The sequence below is a fragment of the Balaenoptera physalus genome (genome assembly GCF_965194825.1).
Source record: "Balaenoptera physalus genome assembly, chromosome: 20".
In the NCBI taxonomy this organism is placed as follows: domain Eukaryota; kingdom Metazoa; phylum Chordata; class Mammalia; order Artiodactyla; family Balaenopteridae; genus Balaenoptera; species Balaenoptera physalus.
Genome location: NC_138901.1, coordinates 11,171,839 through 11,190,508, shown reverse-complemented (window position 1 = coordinate 11,190,508; position 18,670 = coordinate 11,171,839). Strand labels below are relative to the sequence as shown.

The following is an 18,670-nucleotide window of genomic DNA, read 5'->3' as shown; positions in this document are numbered from 1 at the left end:
AATTAATGACCAGGGGCCAAAGTAGCCTGCCTGGTTGGTGGGTCTCCCCCATGCCCCAACACACATGCCCACACGCACACTGGGTTAGCAGAGGGGACCTGGCCAGGACTCAGGACCTGGAGTTTGGTGGGGTGTAACTGAGCCGTCCATTGCCTGGGGTGGTACAGAGGGAGGGGATTTGGCCTCAGAGCAGGTGGCCGCTCGCCCTATTGCCCCTGCAGGAGGAGTCCCAGCTGGGAGAGAGAAGCCCCTGCCAGGCTGAAGACCCTGGACCTGTTTTCTCCAGAGTTGCCCTTGGCGGGTGGTATCCACCTCCAGACACGTGTGGCCAGGCCAAGGGTTGTACCCAATCCCAGCAGCTCCAGCCAACACACCACCTCTTTGCCTCCCACTCAAGCCAAGTGCATAGTTATGCCTATAATAACATCACTCTTACATTTCTAATTTCTATGGAAGTGCTCATTCAAAAACTTGGGTATTTTAACTATCATTAGAAACAAGTTACTTTCCCCACCTCTCACACCTGATATTGGTACATCAGTGACTGACTTTAGGGGCCATGGAGCTGAGAACAGCAGCTCGCAGGGAGGCAGTCAGACCTTGCTGCTGAGCTCGCTTGCGTGGAAGCCTGGGGCAGAGGGACACAGGCTCGGGACTTCAAAGCTGGAGAGTGTCTCCAAAGCCATTGACTCCAACGGCCCATCAGGTGCACGAAAATGTTTTCAGCTTGCACACTTCTAGTGATGAGGAACTCACTATTCATAGAGAGTCTGCCCCATTTTCAGACAGCTCCAGCTGGGAGTTTTCTTTTTTTTCTTTTCTACCTTTTCTATTTCTTTTCTGTAGTGTCCAGTTCCTTATACTGAGCTGCAGCTTCCACCCACCTGTCTGCACACAGGGAGACAGCCCCCATGTCCCCTGGGTCTCAGCCTTCATGTCTCTCCTGCACCACCTGGCTGACCTGCTCTAGGGTCACACCCCTCCCACCCCGGAAGCCCCCCAGGGGGCAGCATAGGAGTGTAGACCAACCCCTGGAGGGTCCAGGGAATGTGTCACCCCACCCCCATCCTTGCTCCAGGAAGCTGGGGCTTGTGCATCAGCTGTGGGCCCCCAGGGTAGGAGCGGCGCAATTCAAGGAGTCCCGACCTGCTCCATCTCCTTGTCTGCTCCCCGTGAGGCTCCCAGCGAGCGGCCTGTCCGCAGCAGCCCCCTCTCTGCAGACCTCCAAGGAGCACAAAGCTGCCTGGGCTCTGAGAAGTTAACTACTCGCTGGAACGGGGAAATAGGAGAGAATAAAAGTGGTGGCTGTGGGGAAGTTACAAAGGTTCTGGAACTCTTTGAAAGGCCTGTGGTTCTGAGCTCAGGGCTTGGCTTCTTTGTAGAAACCAGATGCCCTTTGGAAGAGGCTGGAACGCTCAGCCCAGCCAACGAGGGGCCCTCCCTGGGATGGAGTCAGCCAGCACTGCTGCCTTGACCTTAGCAGAACTGCCTCCCCCGTCCCCGACTAGGAGATTCTTTCCCATTCATAGCCGGTGGTGCCCACCTGGGCTCAGGCCCATCGGCTAGCTTTGCCAGGGGCCCAGACCCTCACGAGTCTCCACGGTCCACCTCTGGAGGTGCCCCGGCAGTGCTGCCACCCTCCAGGGGCCATTGGCATCCGCACTGTGCATCGTGCTCTGTGCTTAACTCATTCCTACGCTTCATCTCACGTCATCCCAATGGCCACCCTGATGATAACACTGATTTTGCAGATGAGGAGCTGGTGGGGAGGCCAGGTGACCTGCTGAGCTCATGAGTGGCAGGGCGGGCGATCAGACTGCAAAGCCTCTGTCTTTCCACACTAGCTATCAGGTTCCGAGTTCATCTGCAGGGGTCAGCACCTGGCAGGCCACCCCTTCACAGAGGACCTAGTCCCAATCTGAGCCCGTGAATCTCTGGCCAGACCTGCTCTTCCCTCGCACTTTGCTGCTCTGTCATCCTTGACCCCTCAAGTTCTCACACACCCACGTGTGATGCACGTGGTAAGTCCCTGTGGCCTTGGGTTCCCAAGATGCCCCTCCCCAAGGGAGCAGAGCCTCCCTCCTCTCCTGACATTCAAATAAATTGTTTCTAACAGTCTGGTCCTTAAAAATTGAAAATCCTTTCATTTCTTGGTTTCCCCATGAAGCACACTTGCATTTCCTGAGACTCACGTGGTCACTCAAGGAAGTGGACAGTGGTCTTCAGGGCCATGGTTTCCCCCAGCATAGGAAGACAGGGTGGGACCAGCTGGTCTCTGCAGTCCCTTTGAGCTCTCCCTGGAGCCTAGGAGGCAACCTCCCCAGTCCGTGGGGACCAGCAGGGCCCTCTGTGCAGGACGCCTGACCTACCTGCTGCAAGAGCCTTGTTCACACAGGACCCCTCTGCCCCCACCAGCAGTCCAGCAGCCATCGGATCTGCCCTCACCAGACTTCTCCTCAATGTTAACTGTCCTCTCAGGGTCCCTGTTCAGGCTACATGAGTTCATATTTCTGATCATTGTTGGTGGACCTGGGTCACATTTTCTCCCCAGAATCTCTTAGCTACCATATAAATCAGGGTGCATGTAGGTACTTGGGGTGGGGTCCACAGGCCCTGAGCCCACTGTCATGACCTGGACTCATCAGTCTCCCTTTGGAGACAGGGGCAGAGAAGGATATTAAGGAAATGAAGAACCACAACTGACCCTTTAGAAAAACATACACACAGGAGATCAGCCAAGATGGCGGAATAGAAGGACCCTGAGCTCACCTCCTCTCACAAGCACATCAAAATCACAACTATTTGCAGAACAACCATCAATGAAAAAGACCTACCAGAAAAGATCTTCTACAACTAAAGACATAAAGAAGGAACCACAACAAGACGGGTAGGAGGGGCAGACGCTCGATAAAGTTATGGGTTGCCCACCCATAACCCTGGGTGGGCAACCCACAAACTGGAGAATAATTACATTGCAGAGGTTCTCTGACAGGAGTGAGAGGTCTGAGCCCCACATCAGGCTCCTCAGCCTGGACATCCTGCACCAGGAAGATGAGCCCCCGGAACCATTGGCTTTGAAAGGCAGCAGGGCTTAATTTCAGGAGTCCCATAGGACTGGGGGGGAAAAGAGACTTCACTGTTAAACGGTGAGCACAAAATCTCACATGCTCCAGGACCCAGGGCAGAAGCAGTAATTTGATAGGAGCCTGGGCCAGACCTACCTGCTACTCTTGGAGAGTCTCTTGGAGAGGTGAGGGTCGGGGGGTGGCTCACCCTGGGGACATAGACTCTGGTGACAGCCATTCTTGGGAGCTCCTTCTACCGCGTGGCCACTGGTGCTGGTAGGCACCATTGTGTGGGATCCTCCCTCTAGCTCATCAAGGCCGAGACCTGGCGCTACCCAACAACCTGTAGGCACCAGTACTGAGATGCCTCAGGCCAAGCAACTAACTGACACAGCCCCACCCATCAGCAGACAAGCTGCCTAAAGATCTCTTGAGCCCACAGCCACCCCAGACACTGCCCTGCCCACCAGAGGGCCCAGGAACCAGCTCCACCCACCAGTGGGCAGGCACCAGACACAAGAAAACCATAATCCCACAGCCTATGGATACAGCCTGCCCACCAGCAAGCTAGACCCTGCCCTGGAACCAGCTGGGTCCCAGTCCTGCCCACTGTCAGGCCAACACAAGCTTCAGGACACCCTGGACCCTGTACCCAACTGTTTCAAGAACCGTCCCCCACCCCAACAGTGATGTGACACCAGCTCTGGGATCCCTGAGCCTGGCAACCAGACTCCGGGACCTGGCTCTGATCGCTAGTACGCAGGCACTAAACCCAGGGTTAACACCTATCCTTCTCAAATTATTCCAAAAAATTGCAAAGAAACACTTCTGAACTCATTCTATGAGGCCAGCATCACCCTGATACCAAATAACAGACAAATATATCACAAAAAAAGAAAACTACAGGCCAATATTACTGATGAACATAGATGTAAAAATTCTCAACAAAGTATTAGCAAACCGAATCCAACAATACATTAAAAGGATCTTACACCATGATCAAGTGGGATTTATCCCAGGGATGCAAGAATTTTCAATATCAACAAATCAATCAATATGATACACCACATTAACAAATTGAAAAATACAAACCATATGATCATCTAGATAGATGCAGAAAAAGCTTTCTGACAAAATGTAACACGTATTTATGATTAAAAAAAAAAAAACTCCAGAAAGTGGGCATAGAGGGAACATACCTCAACATAATAAAGGCCATGTATGACAAACCCACAGCCAACATCATACGCAACAGTGAAAAGTTGAAAGCATTTCCTCTAAGATCAGGAACAAGACAAGGATGCCCACTCTCATCACTTTTTTTGTGGGGGGGCAAGCCATGTGGCTTGTGGGATCTTAGTTCCCTGACCAGGGATTGAACCTGGGCCCTCAGCAGTGAAAGCACAGAGCTCTAACCACTGGACTGCCAGGGAATTCCCTCTCATCACTTTTATTCAACATAGCATTGGAAGTCCTAGCCACAGCAATCAGAGAAGAAAAAGAAATAAAAGGAGTCCAAATTGGAAAGGAAGAAGTAAAACTGTCACTGTTTGCAGACGACATGATACTACACATAGAAAATCCTAAAGATGACACTAGAAAACTACTAGAGCTCATCAATGAATTCAGTAAAATAGTAGAATACAAAATTTATATACAGAAATCTGTTGCATTTGTATACATTAACAATGAACTATTAGAAAGAGAAATTAAGAAAACAATTTCATTTACCATTGCACCAAAAAGAATAAGATACCTAGGAGTAAACTTACCTAAAGAGGTAAAAGACCTGTACTCAGAAAACTATAAGACACTGATGAAAGAAATTGAAAACAACACAACCAGATGGAAAGATATACTGTGTTCTTGGATTGGAAGAATCAATATTGTTAAAATGATCATACTACCCAAGGCAATCTACAGATTCAATACAATCGCCATCAAGTTACCAATGGCATTTTTCACAGAACTAGAAAAAACAATTTTAAAATTTGTATGGCAACACAAAAGATCCTAAATAACCAAAACAATCTTGAGAAAGAAGAACAGAGATGGAGGAATTACACTCCCTGACTTCAGATTATACTACAAAGCTACAGTAATCAAAACAGAATGGTACTGGCACAAAAACAGCCATATAAATCAATGGAACAGGATAGAAAGCCCAGAAATAAACACTTATGGTCAATTCATCTATGACAAAGGAGACAGGAACATACAATGGAGAAAAGACAGTCTCTTCAATAAGTGGTGCTGGGAAAACTGGACAGCTACATGTAAAAGAATAAAATTAGAACATTCTCTGACACCATATACAAAAATAAACTCAAAATGTATTACAGACCTAAATGTAAGACCAGAAACCATAAAACCCCTAGAGGAAAACATAAGCAGAACATTCTTTGACATAAATTGTAGCAATATTTTTTTGGATCTGTCTCCTAAGGCAAAGGAAATAAAGGCAAAAATAAGCAAATGGGACCCAATTTAACTTAAAAGCTTTTGCACAGCAAAGGAAATCATCAACAAAATGAAAAGACAATCTACTGAAGGGGAGAAATTATTTGCAAATGGTATGACCAATAAGAGGTTAATAACCAAAATATACAGACAGCTTATACAACTCAACATCAAAAACACAAACAACCTGAATGAAAAATGGGCAGAAGGGACTTCCCTAGCGGTCCAGTGGTTAAGACTCTGCACTTCCACTGCAGGGGGCATGGGTTTGACCCCTGGTCAGGGAACTAAGATCCCACATGCCACGCGACCAAAAAAAAAAAAAAAAAAAGGGCAGAAGACCCAAATAGACATTTTTCCAAAGAGCACATGCAGATGGCCAACAGACACATGACAAGATGTTCAACATTGCTAATCATCAGGGTCAAAACCGCAATGAGATATCATGTCACACCTGTCAGAATGGCTGTTATCAAAAAGGACACAAATAACAAATGTTGACGAGATGTGGAGAAAAGGGAACCCTCATACACTGTTGGTAGGAAAGTAAATTGGTGCAGCCACTGTGGAAAACAGTTTGGAGGTCTCAGAAAACTAAAAATAGAACTACCATATTACCCAGCAATTCCACTCCCAGTATATATCCAAAAAAAACCAAAAACACTAAGTCGAAAAGATATGTGCACCCCAATGTTCATAGCAGCATTATATACAATTGCCAAGACAAGACACGGAAGTAACCTAAGTGTCCATCAACAGATGAATGGATAACGTAGATGTGGCGTGTATACAAATGTATATGTATACTACTCAGCCATAAAAAAAGAATGAAATTTTGCCATTTGCAACAACATGGGTGGACCTGGAGAGCATTATTCCAAGTGAAGTGAGAAAGACAAATACTCTATGATATCACTTATATGTGGAATCTAAAAAATACAATAAACTAGTGAATATAACAAAAAAGAAGCAGACTCACAGATACAGAGAACAAACTAGGGACTTCCCTGGTGGTCCAGTGGCTAAGACTCCATGCTCCCAGTGGAGGGGGCCCAGGTTCAATCCCTGGTCTGGGAACTGGATCCCACGTGCTGCAACTAAGAGCCCGCATGCCGCAACTAAAGAACCCGCATGCAACAACTAAAAGATTCCACATGCCGCAACTAAGACCTGGCGCAGCCAAATAAATAAATAAATAATTTTAAAAAAAAGAGAGAGAGAGAGAACAAACTAGTGGTTACCTGTGGGGAGAGGGAAGGGGGAGGGGCAAACGTGGGGTAGGGGATTAAGAGGTACAAACTACTATGTACAAAATAAGCTACAAGGATATATTGTACAGCACAGGGAATATAGCCAATATTTGATAATAACTATAAACAGAATATAACCTTTAAAAAACGTGAATCACTATATCGTACAACTGTAACTTATACAATATTGTACATCGCCTATACTCCAGTTTAAAAAAAAGGGAAATAAAGAAAAACGTACATTCATGCATTCATTCATTTATCGAGGACCTGTTTCCTGAGCACCTACCATGAGCAAGTACCTGGGCCAGGTGCCTGGTGGGTGGTCTGAGGGGTGGAAGAAGAAGGCTCAGCTCAGGCACCTGGGTCAGCTTCAGGCTTAGAAACACCGAAGGCAAATGGTGCCGGAGGATGGGGGAGGGGGAGGAGGGCGGGTGTGAGCTTGCATGCTTGTGTGCCTATAAGGCATTGCTAAGGAAGCCGTCTGTCCGCTGTTTGATTTCTGCGCTTCTCAATTCAGGCCAAGGTGGGGGGCCATCTGCTAAAGTGGACACAGAGAAAACATTTTCGCTATGCAGAAAATTGGCTTCCGAGGGGAGGCTGTGCGCTCAGCACAGAACCAGCCTGCAGAGGAGGTGCTAGAGGCAGTGGGCAGGGCTGGGTGCAGGGAGGGAGGGCTGGGGAGACGCCCCTGCTCCTGCCCCATCCTTGGGAGGCCTCAGGCCTGCCAGTGTCTCCAATGCATCAAGCCCCTGCCTAAAACTTCCGGGTCTTTGCATGGGACTTGCATGGGGGGAGGGCTCCCCTCATTTTTAATACCTCCATTAAGATATAATTCACATACCATAAAATTTACCCATTTAAAGTGTACAGCTCAATGGCTTTTGGTATATTACATTACTAGTTTTAAAAAATGGTGGTAAGTATATATAACATAAAATGTACCATTTTAACTATTTTTAAGTGTACAATTCATTGGTATTGATTATATTCATAATGTTGTGCAAGTATCACCACTATTTCTAAAACTTTTTCTTCACCCCAAACAGAAACTCTGTACCCATTAAACATTAACTCCCGACCCCCTCCCCCAACCCCTGGTAACCTCTAATCTACTTTCTGTCTCTCAAAATTTACCTATCCTAGGGACCTCATATAAGTGAATCATACAGTATTTGTCCTTTTGGGTCAGGTTTCTTTCACTTAGCATAATGTTTTCAAGGTTCCTCCATCTTGCAGCTTGTGTCAGAATGCCATTCCTTTATGGCTGAATAATATTCCACTGTATGGATGGACCACATTTATTTATCCATTCACCTGTTGATAGACACTTGAGTTGTTTCCACCTTTTTGTGAATAGTGTTGCTAAGAATATGGGTGTGCAAGTATCTGTTTTAGTCCTTACTTTCAGTCCTTTGGTGTATATACCTAGGAGTAGAATCATATGGTAATTCTATGTATGGGTGTTGAGGAACTGCCACACAGTTTTCTACAGTGGCTGCACCATTTTACATTCCTACCAACAGCGTACTAGGTTCCAACGTCTCCACCCATATTTGTTATTTCTGCTGTTGTTATTACTCGATGGTAGCCACCCTAATGAGTGTGAGATGCTATCTTACATGGGTTTGATTTGCATTTCCCTAATGATTAGTGATATCACAAAATGTTAGTGATATACTGATTTTTAAAAATAAATTTATTTATTTATTTTTTGGCTGTGTTGGGTCTTCGTTGTTGTGCGTGGGCTTTCTCTAGTTGCGGTGAGTGGGGGTACTCTTCGTTGCGGTGCGCGGGCTTCTCATTGCGGTGGCTTCTCTTTGCTGTAGAGCACAGGCTCTAGGCATGCGGGCTGCAGTAGTTGTGGCACATGGGCTCAGTAGTTGTGGCTTGCGGGCTCTAGAACACAGGCTCAGTAATTGTGGCACATGGGCTTAGTTGCTCCGCGGCATGTGGGATCTTCCCGGGCCAGGGCTCGAACCCGTGTCCCCTGCATTGGCAGGTGGATTCTTAACCACTGCGCCACCAGGGAAGTCCCTGATATACTGATTTTCATGTGCTTATGGCCATTTGTGTATCTTCTTTTGCAAAATGTCCTTTTGAACCCTTTGGCCATTTTAAAATTGGGTGCTTGGTTTTTTGTTGTTGAGTTATAGAAGTTCTTTATATATTCTGGATATCAATCCCTTATTGGATATATAACTTGTGAATATTTTCTCCCATACTGTGGGTTGTCTTTTCACTCTCTCAGTAGTACCCTTTGACACACAAAAGTTTTTTATTTTGATGAAGTCCAACTTAGCTATTTTTTGGTCAAAGCCGCCTCTGCACTGTGTTTTTGGTGTCATATCCAAGAAATAATTTGCTAGACTAAATCCTACTCATCTTTGATCCCCTGCCCGGTGTAAATTAGTCCTCCTTGCGATCCTGTCTCATTGCACCTGTGTTCCCTTGGCAGTGCCAGCCGCGCTCAGTTGGTCTGCACAGCTCCGAGTCTCCCCAACCCAGAACCCCAGTGGGCAGAGGTCGTGTCTGTTTCCTTCCTCCTAGAAGCCCCTTCTGGATTGAACATTCTTGGCTCTGGGCTTTACTCTTCAGAATTCTGGTTCTCTAAGAATCACAGAATGTTAGTGCAGATGTAGAAAGAAGAAAAAAACCAGAAACGCTCTTTGAAATAAGAACCAACTGCTTTCATGCACCAGGGGAGCTGGTACATGACACAGGCTGGCTTGACTCAGTTTAGGAAAATACACCAATGGCTTTTGTTAGTCTGGAAGGGGAACTCACCCTCTCCCCTGCCTGCAGGGGTCGAGGCAGGAAGGAAAAGGTGAAGGGAGCTGCTTGCACAGCAGCAAAAGGGACTGTGGTTTTCACAGACATCCTGGGAGAGAAGAGGTGAGAATCTGCAGAACAGAGAACTGGGGAGAGAAAAGACGTGACGGGGTGGAGAAAGGCCAAAGGGGGAAAGCCCAATTGGCCAGAAATGCCTGTGTTGTCATCTGTAATGAGTTGCTCCGTCACCCCAAACACCGGTGAACGTCTGCTCCCAGAAGGGCCCATGTGAACGATGCTTTGCACAAACCAAGAAGTTGGGTGGTGTCCAGCGTAGACCCCCCCCGCATCGAGTGCGCAGCAGAAGCAGGGAACGTGAAGGCAGATGACCCAGAGAAACGTGGGGATCCTCATGGGACTCTGGGTTTTCCACCTTATATGGATGGGGGCTGTACTGGGGTGAGTAGTGTCCCCCCAAAATTCACATCCACCCAGAACCTGTGAATGTGACCTTATTTGGAAATAGGGTCTTTGCAGGTGTGATCAAGTTAAGATGCAATCCTACTGGATTAGAGGGGGCCCTAACTCAAAGATTGGGAAATTTGATCAAAGACACAGGGACACAGGGAGAAGGTCATGTGAAGACAGAGCAGAGATTGGATGATGTGTCTACTAGCCAAGGGATGCCAAGGATCGCCAGCAGCCACCAGAAGCTGGGGAGGGGCCTGGAACAGATTCTCTCTCAGAGCCTCCAGAAGGAACCAACCTGCTGACACCGTGATTTCAGACTTCTGGCTTCCAGACTGTGAGGGAATACATTTCTATTGTCTGAAGCTCCCCTGTCTGTGGTATCCTATTATGGCAGCCCAAGAAATGAATGGAGGGGCTAACGTCCTTCTGTTTTAAGAGCAAAGGAATGGGAGGCCCCAAGGCTGGAGGGCTGGGAACATCAGGAGCCGACCCTGGCTAGCGTGGGGTCTATGCCGCCAGCAGAAAGAGCCAGACCGGCTTCGGGCAGAGCCTCCGAGCTCCAGTTTCTCTGCTCTTTAGGGCTCAGGGTCACCAGACTGTTGACCCCTTGGCATCTGGCAGTAGAAAGGGGAGGCTGAGAAGCCATCTGGTCAAAACTGCCTCTGCACGTCACACATCCACCACAGCCAGCTTGGGTCTCTAAGTGCTGCAGCAGAGACGGCAGCACAGAGTGGGGTCACCAACCCCGGAAAATGCCTGAGTGCTTTGGGAGGACAAGAGCTGCCCCCGAGAACCATCCCCTGCCCCCAGTACTGTGACACCCTGGCGTGTGACCAGACTCTCCCTGCTGTGGATTTGGTGGCGGCCTGGGGAGATGAGCAAGAGATGAGGAGGGACCAGAGGATGGAGGATTCCCTTAGCAGAAGGGAAGGCAATGGTGAGAGCTCAAAGCAGGATAAAGGGACAGAGAGTGAGGTGGGGCAGGGAAGGGTTCCTGGGCAGAGGGACCGGGCAGAGGGCCTGAAGGGGCAGCGACATGGCAGGAAAGCACAGAGCTGGAGGCGGGCAGGGGTTGGGGGGCTGGTCAGGTCACACAGGGGCTTGAGAAGGAGAAAAACACCTGGCCTCGGTGTTGTGCAGACAATTGCATGGCTCAACAGTGTCACTGTCGGGACTTCCCTGGTGGTCCAGTGGTAAATAATCCGCCTTACAATGCAGGGGATGCAGGTTCGATCCCTGGTCAGGGAACTAAATGTCACATGCCGCGGGGCAACTAAGCCCTCACGTCACAACTACTGAGCTCGCACGCCTAAAATAGAGAGCCTGCGCGCTGCAAAGTACAGAGCCCACACACTCTGGAACCTGCGCGCCACAACTACAGATCTCACGAGCCCTGGGGCCTGCGCGTCACAACTAGAGAAGAGAAAACCTGCATGCCACAACTAGAGAGAAGCCCATGCGCAGCAACGAAGATCCCACGTGCTGCAACTAACACCCGACGCAGCCAAAAATAAATTAAATAAATAAATAATAAATAAATAAATCTTAAAAAAACCAACAACAACCAATGTCACTGTCATCAGACACAGCCACTCTGTGACTGAGATGGATGGAGACAGAGACAAGAGGCCTCTGCAGTCATATCTGAACACAGAACGTGGACACTGTCCAGACCTAAAAATGGGCCCTGGTCCCCTTTCCTTGCTGATTGGCATGGATTTACCAATTTCAGCCTAAGCTTTGCTCTGTTCTCCTGCCTTCTAGACACAAATTATTAAGATACCCAATTGTGGCATCAACCCTGCTTCCTGACGGCCTCTACCCCAGCCCCAGTTTCCCCAGCACAAGCCCGTCTCCAGAGTCCTTCCTAACACCTCCTACGGACACACACCCCAGCTCCCCACGGTGTGCTGTTGCCATCACTCCATTCCACTGCAGTTGTGTTCCTGGGGGTCCTTGGATGGAAGGTAACTGACACTTCGTACACCATGGAAAGAACTGTGGGTTTTACTCTGAATCATACGGGAAGCCACTGGATGGTTTTAAGCAGAGATGTGTGCCGCGATTTTCAAAAGAAATGTTCTGGAAGACCCATCAGGAGGCTCTGTCTGGAGCGCATCTGGAGCAGCGTTCCCTGTGGCTACTCGGTGGGGGAGGTAGCTCCTTCTGTCTCCAGCGCAGGAAGAAGGGAGGATGAGAGCACACGGATGGCCCTTGTGTCCCAGAACCACTTTCTAAGGAGCTTCTGAGATAAGAATTCAGCTGCAGTGAGCTACACAGGGCTGTTTGCATCAGCTCTAGGCAGCCAGGGAGACAAGCATTCTAGTGGACAGTGCAGAGGCACCTACCCACCCCCTTTCTGAGCAGGGGGGCCACCACATTCAAGACACCCTTTAAGACAGAGTTTGTGCAGGGAATTCCCCGGCGGTCCATCGGTTAAGACTCCACACTTCCACTATCAAGGGCCTGGGTTGATCCCTGGTTGGGGAACTAAAGAGCGGCCAAAGGAAAATAAAAAAAAGACTTTGTGGAAAAGACAAAATCAATCCACACCTGCAGGTGCCAAGAAGCCAAGGACATAAGGTTCTACACAGATGTCTGATGTTTCAGTCTGGATGGATGGTGATGTCATTCCCATGACCCTGTGTGTGCTCAGCCAGGAGGGCTAAGGGGTCAGACTTGTGAATAACTGGCCCCCAGCTTAGGAAGGGAGCTCAGATGAGGAGGTTTATCCACCTCCCCTGCCCCAGTGCATATACACATTGCTTCCAACTTGTGCCCGGGAGGGTGGGCTAGCTGGGGGGCTTCTTCCAAGGTGCCAGGCTACAATGTGTCCCCTTGTCCGGTGAAACCATGTGTTGTGTGTGTGTGTGTGTGTGTGTGGTCCTCCTTTGGTTATTGGTCCAACGGCATGCCCAGCGGTCCCCAGGGAGGGCAGAGGCAAAGTGTTTGTATTGGGCCCCTTGCTGCCTCCCCATCTGACCCGGCTGTTTCTCCTCTTTCTCCCAGGACCCTCTCATGCCTGGAAGGTGGAGCCCTCTGTTAGGCCTGCTTGCTTGAATTTCCCTCCCTCACCTGGATTGGTGGGTTCCTCAAGCCTCATCTTGACCCTGTCTCCCACCGCAGCGCCCCTAACCTAGAAGAAGGTGGAGAGAACTTGGGACTGCAGAAACAAACATGGAGCATGGAGAGCTTGCTGTCACCCCCAGGACCCCCTCTGCATTTGGAAGGTGGGGTTCTGGGAACTAGAAGCTACACTGGTATCAGCTGCATCAGTGCACATGTGTGTGCCCTTGAGTGTTGTTTGTGTGTTGGGGGAGAAACTGGGATACTGGGGAGGGAAAACCCTTCAGTCACATCAGGAGCCTCCATTCCCATTCACACATAAGGGTCCATGGGGCACTGCAGCACATGCATAAATTTTATCTGAAAAAAAATGTGTATGCAATATATTGAGAAAAAAAGACTAGAAGAAAATATTCTGAAGTGTCAACAGTGGTTTATCTTGCGATGGGATCAAGGATTTTTATACTTTCGTGTTTTACACCAAACGTGTTGGTTATGTAATTTAAATTTTATTTATTTATATTTAAACCAAATTCTCCAGCCAACTGTGCTCTTCCCCAGTTGCAGTAACTTTCCTTTGAGTTGGATTTCTGGGTGAACCTAAAACAACGACTCCCTCTCAAGTTCACACTACTTCATACTCGTGCTTTCATTCCTCCTTCCTTAGACAATCGATGCGTTGGGCCGGGGTCCCCGTCCTCAGAGAGTCTGCAGCCTAGGGGCATTCTCTCCCTACGACCCGCTCCTCCGCGAGGAAACGGGGGCGCAAGGGGCGGCGAGCATGTTCCGGGGTGGGTGGTGTCCGAGGGAGGCGGGGTAGCCCTCCAGGAGGCGTGGGTGTCGGCCTTGGCTCAACTTCCGGGACAGTGGGTGTAAAATGTTCGGACAACGTTAAAAGGGTCGACTGGGCTTTCTGCGGTCTCCTGCCCCCGAACCCTCCTGAGAGGGCGCCCTGGGGAGGAGGACGCCCGTGACCCCGAGCGCGGGAACGGCGGCACCCAGACCACACGTGGACCTGGGTACCGAGGCCCGGAGGCCACGCTCTGGGACAGAACCTCGGGACCCAGACGCCGGGCGGGGTTGCCACGGCAACGCCCTCGGGCGCGCGGCGATTGGCGGAGCGCAGAGGCGGGGCCCGGGAGGTGCTCCCGCGAGAGCTCGGCCCCGTGGATTCCGGTCGGCGCGGGCCAAGGGAACGTGGGGCAGAGTTTCCGGCCTAGGCTGCCACCTGGACTCTACTCTCGCTTACCATGTGGTAGCCGACCCTGCTGGCTGTGCCACCGAAACGTGCCCAGAACAGGAACCTTCTCCCTCCTCCGCTGCGACCACCCTGGTCTGGGCCACCTTTAGTCGCCTAGAATACTGCCCAACTTCTCGCCGGGTCTCCCAGCTCCGCCCTTCAGTCCGTGTCATCTTGTGGTGCCCTGCTTCCCTCAAGAGAGTCAAGGCCCTGTCCCGTTTGCCTCCCCCTCCCTGCTCCCCCACTTCAGCCTCGCTGACTGCTTGACTCTTGACTGACCTTGCTTCATACCCCGCCCCTTCCCCCACCCCACCTTTGGACTTGCTGGTCCTTCTGCCTGGGACACGCCTCCCCAAGACGTTAACAGGATGCTCGCCTCTTTAGTGAGGTGACCCACCTGCTTAAAGTTACACCCCATATTCCCCATACTCCCTGCCTTGATTTTTCTCCGTAGGTCTTATCACCATCCAAAAGAGTTGATAATGTAGTTATATGTCGTCTGAAAGCTCCATGGCCAAGCGTTTGTCTTGTTAGACCAGAGCAGGTACTCAGTAAGTGTTGTGGACTGAGCAGGTGGAAGAGGGGTCTTCTTTTCCTTCCCAAGAAGGGTGGTGAATCCCTTGGGTCACCCTCTCTGGAAGGAGAACCGGCCAGGACTGGCTGACTGCCCACATGCCAAGTGCCTTACTTTCAATATCTCACTCCCAAAGAGTAGCCTCCCATTCCTGCAGGAGGCCCAAGGCATCTCAGGGAGCCCTATCCTCCAAACACCGTCATCCTCAGCTCAGAATCCTCTGGGCTCCAGATGTCGCTGGCTGGTGCCGGCAGCCCCTCCCACGTGCCTGGCACTCTGCTGGGTGAACTGGGTGAGAAAGTCTGGTGCTGCCCTCAAGGCTCTCAGTCTGGTGGGACAGAGGAGAGTGATTACCACCATGCGGAGGGCAGTGCTGAGGCCGGGCGTGTGAGGCACAGTGTAAGGAGGGTGGGCTCAGCGTCCAGAGTGGGGCCTCTGGAATTCCTCCCGGTGGTCCCTGGAGGCCCTTCTGGCGTGAAGTGTGCACTGTGGACGACAATCACTGGTTGTCTGCTCTGTGCTGATGCGATTCCTGGGATCCAGCTCTTTGTGGCTGAGAAGGCTGTGCTCTTCCCAGGGCCCAATGCTGCTTCTCAAGCGGGAAGCCAGACAAGCATCCAGGGCTGCCCAGAATTGCATCCAAGTGTCCAGACAACTGGCTTCCCTGTGGGTGTGGGCACTGGGAGAGGAGCTCTTTGCATGGTGTGTGGCTTGGGTGAGCCAGGGCAGCCATATGCCGCCAGCCTTGTGGGGAGCAGGGCACAGGCCACCCCGGCAGCCAGATGCTCCTGGGCCGGTCTGTGGCTCAAAGGCGTTTCCTTCAGGAGAGGAGCCACCCGGCTCCTCTCCACCCGCCCTCCTGCTCCTGCCTCCCTCTCAGCTCCAAAGTCTAGGGTTCCAGGGCTGTGTCAGCACGGGGCCATGCTGCACTGTCCTTCTGGCATGGGGCATGGTGGCCTGGAATGGACATCTGGTCTGCCTCAGCCCCCGCAGCCAGGGCATCTGTGGCCCCATGGAACGCAGTGGCAAGGAGGAGAGCCGGAACCACGGGAAGGCCGTACTCTACTGTGATCGCCAAGTGGCCGAGCATTCCTGGCATGGCCCGCCTGGCATTGCCCTTTCCACTGAGGCTTACTGAGGGCAACCCCTGAGGGCCCTCCTTGTCAGGGATCCTTCTGCCAGGCGGTGTCTGCTCAGGTGGAGGGAGGGAGGGACACTGGTTACAAGTGATGATGCCAGGCCAGTGGGATCTTGAATCTGTAAATAGTAGGAGAGGAGGGCAGCCCCTGCCCCTTGCCCACGATGCGCCCTCCAGCTGGCAGAGGCATCCAGCCTGCTCTGCAGGAGTTGGGTCTACAACCTGAGAGAGGGCTTCATTTTACAGATGGGAAAACTGAGGCTCTTAGAGGGGAAGGAAGCAAATGTGTGCTCAGTGGGCTTTATCTTGTTTGCAGGGCTGAGGTCGGCGTCATTAGCTCCGTTTTACAGAGGAGGAACTGGGGATTGGAGAAATGAAGTGCTGTTTGCCAGTTGTCCTGGTAAGCCCCTTATCTGGCCCGGGATGGCATGGATCTGAGAAGGAGCCGGGGCAGTGCCAACGCTTGCTTGTTTTGCCACGAGATGGAAAAGTGAGCCCAAAGATGCAAGGCTGAGGGAAGGGAGACCCAGGATCAAGGTGACCCTCCTGCAGGAAGCAAGAAGTCCTGAGGCCCAGCTGGGCTGGGAAGTTCCGAATGAGGACGCCAAGTGCAGCCATGTGGGTCCTCACTGTGGTGGGTGCCCTGCCCCTCCCTGGTGGATGGAGTCGCACTTGGTCACTGGATCCTGAAGAAATGAGAAAATGGCATCTTTGGCTTCTACCTGCGGTTCAGACGAAACCATCAGGGTGACCCCTGCCCTCCTCTGCAGGCGCTCCCCTGCCGAGCCTTCCCCCACAGGCCCTTCCCTTCCTTTACATCAACCGTGGGAACCTATGCCCGAGAGACATGGCACCGCAGGCCTAATGCCATTCCAGACGCAGAGGGGAGCCCCCTCCTTCACCACCGTATCATCCATCGTTGTCAACAGTGACATGACTCGGTCACACCCCTTCAAGGGCCGGGCGAGTCCAGCTGGGGGCAAAAGGAGCAGCCTGTACCAGGTGACTGTGACAGAACAGATGGCCGAGGGGCAGAAGAGAGGTACAGACGTCCCCAGGTCCCTCCACAGGGGCCAGGGAGGAAGGGGCTGGTTCCAAGATGGGAGGAGGCACCCCAGGCCCGGTCACCCCAGCAAGCTGCCCTGGAAGGGTGTGTCTGAAAGCCGGGTGCACACCGGGTGGTGGGACAGGCTGCCATGGGGGCCAGGGCCGGGGGGCCCTGGGAGTCAGGCTGAGCAACGGGATAGTGTCCATGGTCTTTGAGCCCAAGGCTGAGGGAGCGCGACCCAGCTCGCGGAAGCAGCTTTTTAGCAAGTGCCTTGAGCCTTCTTAGAAGCAGGCTGAGTTTAAATTATAAATAAACAAACGAGAACTCTGCAGCAAGGCGAGGCGTGGGCTGGTGGGAAGACGGGAGAGACTGGAGGCAGAGACCTCACTTAGGAGCTAATATTCCCCCCTGAACTTGAACCCTCCTGTCCTCTCTCCCCACCCTGCCTCTGCCTCAGGGGGCTCGTGGGCCTTCTGCTGAAGGCATCACCTGGGGTCTCAGGCTTCAGGGGCTGACCCTGGCCGGTCTGCAGGAAGAGGCCCAGCGCGGACCCCCACGGTGGGGAGTCGGGAGGCCCACCTGGCTTACACCACCCAAGGCGTTCAAGCCCGAGTCTCCCTCGGACAAAAACAGGCCCCGGTGGACACTCATCCGTGTGGGAGGTGTCTTACCAAATGTTTGAAGGGGAAAAAAATCCCATTTTCTTAGCTTTTTTTTTTTCCTTTCTATTTTTTGATTATTTTTCTAGATGACTTCATTTCCAAGAAGGGTGTAGGGGAGAGAAGGAGGACAGAGGGAGGGAAGACAGGGGCCCTGAGGAGGGATGGAGGGGGGAGAGTGGGTGCCAGGCCCAGGGAAAAGCTGTGGGGAAAGTGGGGGCCACCTTGTCCTGACCGCGGTGCTTCCAGCCCAGGCTGTGTTTCCTCCTCCTGATCCCCGTGGACCTCTCGGCCAGCTCCACTCCCACAGTCCCTGGGGCAGAGTTCGGCTCTCATCCAGCCAGGATTAGCAGGAGAAGGGCTTCTAGGAGCTTCTCTCCGGGGCATGAACTCCCTGCCCCATGGACAGAGGTCTCCTTACCCCTTATACCGCTCACAACCAGCAGGACACACTTTGGCTAGCTTAATGGCAAAGAAAGTTTCTGCTCAGTGGCCACACGCCCAGGAGCAAGGCCCCAACCACACGGCCTCCACCACTGGGCACAGACCCAGCAGCCCACGCGTGATAGGGCACTGCTGCCCAGAAGCCAGGACCTTCCACCCCCACCACTGCTAGAAAAGAGATGCGGGGGGATCTGCTTTCTGGTGTTGGCTGCTTCTGAGTCAGTCTGTTCAGGTGAATCTTGGTTGGCGGAGCCCAGGTCACATTCCCCCACTCTAACTGCAAGGGAGCCAGAGAACACCAGCAAGGTAGCAGCCACCCCAGAACCCCTTTTAGTTCACAGAGCCCAAACTCCCAGCAGCTGCTGCAATCTGAGGGAGAAACTGTCCCAGGCCTCTCTCCCAGCCTCCAGTGGCTGCTGGCCATCTTTAGTGTTCCTTGGCTGGTGGGCGCACCACTCCAGTCTCTGCCTCCAACTTCACACG

At 51.6% G+C, this 18,670-nt stretch overlaps 1 protein-coding gene across 3 annotated transcripts in view; it reads right to left on the bottom strand.

The window, feature by feature from the left end:
- RPTOR (regulatory associated protein of MTOR complex 1) overlaps positions 1-18,670 on the bottom strand; it is a 451,060-nt gene that overhangs the window by 399,519 nt on the left and 32,871 nt on the right. The window lies entirely within an intron of this gene.